Source organism: Melanotaenia boesemani, chromosome 8 (genome assembly GCF_017639745.1).
Source record: "Melanotaenia boesemani isolate fMelBoe1 chromosome 8, fMelBoe1.pri, whole genome shotgun sequence".
NCBI classification, from domain to species: Eukaryota; Metazoa; Chordata; class Actinopteri; order Atheriniformes; family Melanotaeniidae; genus Melanotaenia; species Melanotaenia boesemani.
This window is the reverse complement of record NC_055689.1, coordinates 37,409,952-37,417,200: the sequence shown is the minus strand read 5'-3', so window position 1 is coordinate 37,417,200 and position 7,249 is coordinate 37,409,952.

Below are 7,249 nucleotides of genomic sequence, written 5' to 3'. Positions count from 1 at the left end.
AGTGGTTTCTAGATTATACCGGTTTGTAGTTTATACTGGTTTCCAGTTTACACTGGTTTCTAGTCTATACTCGTTTCTAGTTTACACTGGTTTCCAGTTTATACTGGTTTCCAGTCTATACTGGTTTCCAGTTTACACTGGTTTCTAGCTTACACTCGTTTCTAGTCTATACTGGTTTCTACTTTATAGTCATTTCTAGTTCATACTGGTTTCTAGTTTATACTGGTTTCTAGTTTATACTGGTTTCTCATTTATACTGATTTCTAGTTTACACTGGTTTCCAGTTAATACTGGTTTCTAGTTTATAGTTTACACTGGTTTCTAGTTTATACTGGTTTCTAGTTTTCACCGGTTTCTAGTTTATACTGGTTTCCAGTTTACACTGGTCTCTAGCTGACACTGGTTTCTAGTCTATACTGGTTTCTAGTTTATACTGGTTTCCATTTCATACTAGTTTCTAGTTTATACTGGTTTCTAGCTTACACTGGTTTCTAGTCTATACTAGTTTCTAGTTTACACTGGTGTCCAGTTTATACTGGTTTCCAGTCTATACTGGTTTCCAGTTTATACTGGTTTGTAGTCTATACTGGTTTCCATTTCATACAGGTTTCTAGTTTATACTTGTTTCTAGTTTACACTGGTTTCCAGTTAATACTGGTTTCTAGTTTATACTGGTTTCCAGTTTACACTGGTTTCTAGTCTATTCTGGTTTCTAGCTTACACTGGTGTCTAGTTTATACTGGTTTCCAGTTTATGCTGGTTTCTATTTCATACTGGTTTCTAGTTTATACTGGTTTTTAGTTTAGACTGGTTTCTAGTCTAGACTGGTTTCTAGATTATACTGGTTTCTAGTTTACACCGGTTTCTAGTTTATACTGGTTTCCAGTTTACACTGGTTTCTAGTTTATCCTGGTTTCCAGGTTATAATGGTTTCTAGTTTGCACTGGTTTCTAGTTTATCCTGGTTTCCACATTATACTGGTTTCTAGATTATACTGGTTGCTAGTTTATACTAGTTTCTAGTTTATCCTGGTTTCCAGTTTATACTGGTTTCTAGTTTACGCTGGTTTCCAGTTAATACTGGTTTCTAGTTTACACTGGTTTCCAGTTAGTACTGGTTTCTAGCTTACACAGGTTTCTAGTCTATACTGGTTTCTAGTCTACACTGTTGTCCAGTTTACACTGGTTTCTAGTTTATAGTGGTTTCTAGTTTACACTGGTTTCTAGTTTATACTGGTTTCTTGTTTATACTGGTTTCCAGTTTACACTGGTTTCTAGCTTATACTGGATTCTAGTTTACACTGCTTTCTAGTTTATACTGGTTTCTTGTTTATACTGGTTTCCAGTTTACACTGGTTTCTAGTTTATGCTGGTTTACAGTTTACACTGGTTTCTAGTTTATACTGGTTTCTAGTTTACACTGGTTTCTAGTCTACATTGGTTTCTAGTTTATACTGGTTTCTAGCTTATACTGGTTTCTAGCTTATACTGGTTTCTAGTCTATACTGGTTTCTAGTTTTCACTGGTTTCCAGTTTATACTGGTTTCTAGTCTATACTGGTTTCCACGTTATGCTGGTTTCTAGTCTATACTGGTTTCTAGTTTACTCTGGTTTCCAGTTTACAGTGGTTTCTATTCTATACTTGTTTCCAGTTTACACTGGTTTCTAGTTTACACTGGTGTCCAGTTTACACTGGTTTCTATTCTATACTTGTTTCCAGTTTACACTGGTTTCTAGTTCATACTGTTTTCTAGTTTATACTTGTTTCCAGTTTATACTGGTTTCTAGTTTGCACTGGTTTCCACATTATACTGGTCTCTAGATTATACTGGTTTCCAGTTTACACTGGTTTCTAGTTTATAGTGGTTTCTTGTTTGCACTGGTTTCTAGTTTATACTGGCTTCCACATTATATTGGTTTCTAGATTATACAAGTTTCTAGTTTATACTGGTTTCTAGTTTACACTGGTTTCTAGTCTATTTTGGTTTCTAGCTTACTCTGGTGTCCAGTTTATACTGGTTTCCAGTTTATGCTGGTTTCTATTTCATACTGGTTTCTAGTTTATACTGGTTTCTAGTTTATACTGGTTTCCAATTTACACTGGTTTCTCGTTTATACTGGTTTCTAGGTTACACTTGTTTCCAGTTAATACTGGTTTCTAGTTTTTCACTGGTTTCCAGTTAATACTGGTTTCTAGTTTATACTGGTTTCTGGCTTACACTAGTTTCTAGTCTATACTGGTTTCTAGCTTACACTGGTGTCCAGTTTATACTGGTTTCCAGTTTATACTGTTTTCCATTTTATACTGGTTTCTAGTTTATACTGGTTTCTAGTTTACACTGGTTTCCAGTTTATGCTGTTTTCCAGTTTACACTGGTTTCTGGTCTATACTGGTTTCTAGTTTACTCTGGTTTCCAGTTTATACTGGTTTCTAGTTTACACTGGTTTCTAGTTTATACTGGTTTCTAGTTTATACTGGTTTCTAGTTTACACTGGTTTCTAGTTTATACTGGTTTCTAGTTTACACTGGTTTCCAGTTTACACTGGTTTCTAGCTTACACTGGTTTCTAGTGTATACTGGGTTCTAGCTTACACAGGTGTCCAGTTTATACTGGCTTCTATTTCATACTGGTTTCCAGTTTATAGTGGTTTCTAGTTTGCACTGGTTTCTAGTTTATACTGGCTTCCACATTATAGTGGTTTCTAGATTATACCGGTTTGTAGTTTATACTGGTTTCCAGTTTACACTGGTTTCTAGTCTATACTCGTTTCTAGTTTACACTGGTTTCCAGTTTATACTGGTTTCCAGTCTATACTGGTTTCCAGTTTATACTGGTTTCTAGTTCATACTGGTTTCTACTTTGTACTGGTTTCTAGTTTATACTGGTTTCTAGTGTATACTGGTTTCTAGCTTACACAGGTGTCCAGTTTATACTGGTTTCTATCTCATACTGGTTTCCAGTTTATACTGGTTTCCAGTTTATACTGGTTTCTAGTTCATACTGGTTTCTACTTTGTACTGGTTTCTCGTTTATACTGGTTTCCAGTTTATACTGGCTTCTAGTCTACACTGGTTTCTAGTTTATACTGGTTTCTAGCTTATACTGGTTTCTAGTCTATACTGGTTTCTAGTTTACACTGGTTTCCAGTTTATACTGGTTTCTAGTCTATACTGGTTTCCAGTTTATACTGGTTTCCAGTTTATCCTGGTTTCTAGTTCATACTGGTTTCTAGTTTATACTGCTTTCTAGTTTACACTGGTTTCCAGTTTATACTGGTTTCTAGTCTGTACTTGTTTCCAGTTTACACTGGTTTCTAGTTCATACTGTTTTCTAGTTTATACTGGTTTCCTGTTTATACTGGTTTCTAGTCTATACTGGTTTCTAATTTATACTGGTTTCTAGTTTGCACTGGTTTCCACATTATACTGGTTTCTAGATTATACTGGTTTCTAGTTTACACCGTTTCTAGTTTATACTGGTTTCTAGTTTACACTGGTTTCTAGTTTATACTGGTTTCTAGTTTATACTGGTTTCTAGTTTACACTGGTTTCTAGTTTATACTGGTTTCTAGTTTACACTGGTTTCCAGTTTACACTGGTTTCTAGCTTACACTGGTTTCTAGTGTATACTGGTTTATAGCTTACACAGGTGTCCAGTTTATACTGGTTTCCAGTTTATAGTGGTTTCTAGTTTGCACTGGTTTCTAGTTTATACTGGCTTCCACATTATACTGGTTTCTAGATTATACAGGTTTCTAGTTTATACTGGTTTCTAGTCTATACTGGTTTCTAGCTTACTCTGGTGTCCAGTTTATACTGGTTTCCAGTTTATGCTGGTTTCTATTTCATACTGGTTTCTAGTTTATACTGGTTTCTAGTTTACACTGGTTTCTAGTTTATCCTGGTTTCCAGTTTACACTGGTTTCTCATTTATACTGGTTTCTAGGTTACACTGGTTTCCAGTTAATACTGGTTTCTAGTTTTTCACTGGTTTCCAGTTAATACTGGTTTCTAGTTTATACTGGTTTCTGGCTTACACTAGTTTCTAGTCTATACTGGTTTCTAGTTTACACTGGTTTCCAGTTTATACTGGTTTCCAGTCTATACTGGTTTCCAGTTTATACTGGTTTCTAGTTCATACTGGTTTCTACTTTGTACTGGTTTCTAGTTTATACTGGTTTCTAGTGTATACTGGTTTCTAGCTTACACAGGTGTCCAGTTTATACTGGTTTCTATCTCATACTGGTTTCCAGTTTATACTGGTTTCCAGTTTATACTGGTTTCTAGTTCATACTGGTTTCTACTTTGTACTGGTTTCTCGTTTATACTGGTTTCCAGTTTATACTGGCTTCTAGTCTACACTGGTTTCTAGTTTATACTGGTTTCTAGCTTATACTGGTTTCTAGTCTATACTGGTTTCTAGTTTACACTGGTTTCCAGTTTATACTGGTTTCTAGTCTATACTGGTTTCCAGTTTATACTGGTTTCCAGTTTATACTGGTTTCTAGTTCATACTGGTTTCTAGTTTATACTGCTTTCTAGTTTACACTGGTTTCCAGTTTATACTGGTTTCTAGTCTGTACTTGTTTCCAGTTTACACTGGTTTCTAGTTCATACTGTTTTCTAGTTTATACTGGTTTCCTGTTTATACTGGTTTCTAGTCTATACTGGTTTCTAATTTATACTGGTTTCTAGTTTGCACTGGTTTCCACATTATACTGGTTTCTAGATTATACTGGTTTCCAGTTTACACTGGTTTCTAGTTTATACTGGTTTCTAGTTTACACGGTTTCTAGTTTATACTGGTTTCTAGTTTACACTGGTTTCTAGTTTATACTGGTTTCTAGTTTATACTGGTTTCTAGTTTACACTGGTTTCTAGTTTATACTGGTTTCTAGTTTACACTGGTTTCCAGTTTACACTGGTTTCTAGCTTACACTGGTTTCTAGTGTATACTGGTTTATAGCTTACACAGGTGTCCAGTTTATACTGGTTTCCAGTTTATAGTGGTTTCTAGTTTGCACTGGTTTCTAGTTTATACTGGCTTCCACATTATACTGGTTTCTAGATTATACAGGTTTCTAGTTTATACTGGTTTCTAGTCTATACTGGTTTCTAGCTTACACTGGTGTCCAGTTTATACTGGTTTCCAGTTTATACTGTTTTCCATTTTATACTGGTTTCTAGTTTACACTGGTTTCCAGATCATACTGATTTCCTGTTTACACTGGTTTCTAGCTTACACTGCTTTCTAGTCTATATTGGTTTCTAGTTTACACTGGTGTCCAGTTTATACTGGTTTCTAGTTCATACTGGTTTCTAGTTCATAGTGGTTTCTAGTTTATACTGGTATCCAGTTTATACTGGTTTCTAGTCTATACTGGTTTCTAGTTTATACTGGTTTCTAGTTTATACTTGTTTCCAGTTTATACTGGTTTCTAGATTACACTGGTTTCTAGCTTTCACTGGTTTCTAGTCTATACTGGTTTCTAGTTTATAGTCGTTTCCAGTTTAGACTGGTTTCTAGATTAAACTGGTTTCTAGTCTATACTGGTTTCCAGTTTATACTGGTTTCTAGTTTATACTGGTTTCCAGTTTATACTGGTTTCTAGATTATACTGGTTTCCAGTTTACACTGGTTTTTTAGCTTACACACGTTTCTAGTCTATACTGGTTTCTAGTCTACACTGGTGTCCAGTTTATACTGGTTTCTAGTTTATACTGGTTTCTAGTTTATACTGGTTTCTTGTTTATACTGGTTTCCAGTTTACACTGGTTTCTAGTTTATACTGGTTTCTAGTTTACACTGGTTTCTAGTTTATACTGGTTTCTAGCTTACACAGGTGTCCAGTTCATACTGGTTTCTATTTCATACTGGTTTCTAGTTTATACTGGTTTCTAGTCTAGACTGGTTTCTAGTTTATACTGGTTTCTAGTTTACACCGGTTTCTAGTTTATCATGGTTTCCAGGTTATACTGGTTTCTAGTTTGCACTGGTTTCTAGTTATACTGGTTTCCACATTATACTGGTTTCTAGATTATACTGGTTGCTAGTTTATACTGGTTTCTAGTTTATCCTGGTTTCCAGTTTATACTGGTTTCTAGTTATACTGGTTTACACATTATACTGGTTTCTAGATTACACTGGTTTCTAGCTTTCACTGGTTTCTAGTCTGTACTGGTTTCTAGTTTATAGTCGTTTCCAGTTTAGACTGGTTTCTAGATTAAACTGGTTTCTAGTCTATACTGGTTTCCAGTTTATACTGGTTTCTAGTTTATACTGGTTTCCAGTTTATACTGGTTTCTAGATTATACTGGTTTCTAGTTTATACTGGTTTCTAGTTTACACTGGTTTCCAGATTACACTGGTTTCTAGATTAAACTGGTTTCTAGTTTATACTGGTTTCTAGTTTATACTGGTTTCTAGTTTCTCCTGGTTTCCAGTTTATACTGGTTTCTAGTTTATACTGGTTTCTAGTTTACACTGGTTTCCAGTTAATACTGGTTTCCAGTTTACACTGGTGTCTAGTTTATACTGGTTTCTAGTCTACACTGGTGTCCAGTTTATACTGGTTTCCAGTGTATACTGGTTTCTAGTTTACACTGGTTTCTAGTTTATACTGGTTTCTAGTTTATACTGGTTTCTAGTCTAGACTGGTTTCTAGTTTATACTGGTTTCTAGTTTACACCGGTTTCTAGTTTATCCTGGTTTCCAGGTTATACTGGTTTCTAGTTTGCACTGGTTTCTAGTTATACTGGTTTCCACATTATACTGGTTTCTAGATTATACTGGTTGCTAGTTTATACTGGTTTCTAGTTTATCCTGGTTTCCAGTTTATACTGGTTTCTAGTTTATACTGGTTTCTAGTTTACGCTGGTTTCCAGTTAATACTGGTTTCTAGTTTACACTGGTTTCCAGTTAATACTGGTTTCCAGTTTACACTGGTTTCTAGCTTACACACGTTTCTAGTCTATACTGGTTTCTAGTCTACACTGGTGTCCAGTTTACACTGGTTTCTAATTTATACTGGTTTCTATTTTATACTGGTTTCTTGTTTATACTGGTTTCCAGTTTACACTGGTTTCTAGTTTATACTGGTTTCTAGTTTACACTGGTTTCTAGTTTATACTGGTTTCTAGCTTACACAGGTGTCCAGTTCATACTGGTTTCTATTTCATACTGGTTTCTAGTTTATACTGGTTTCTATTTCATACTGGTTTCCAGTTTATACTGGTTTCTATTTCATAC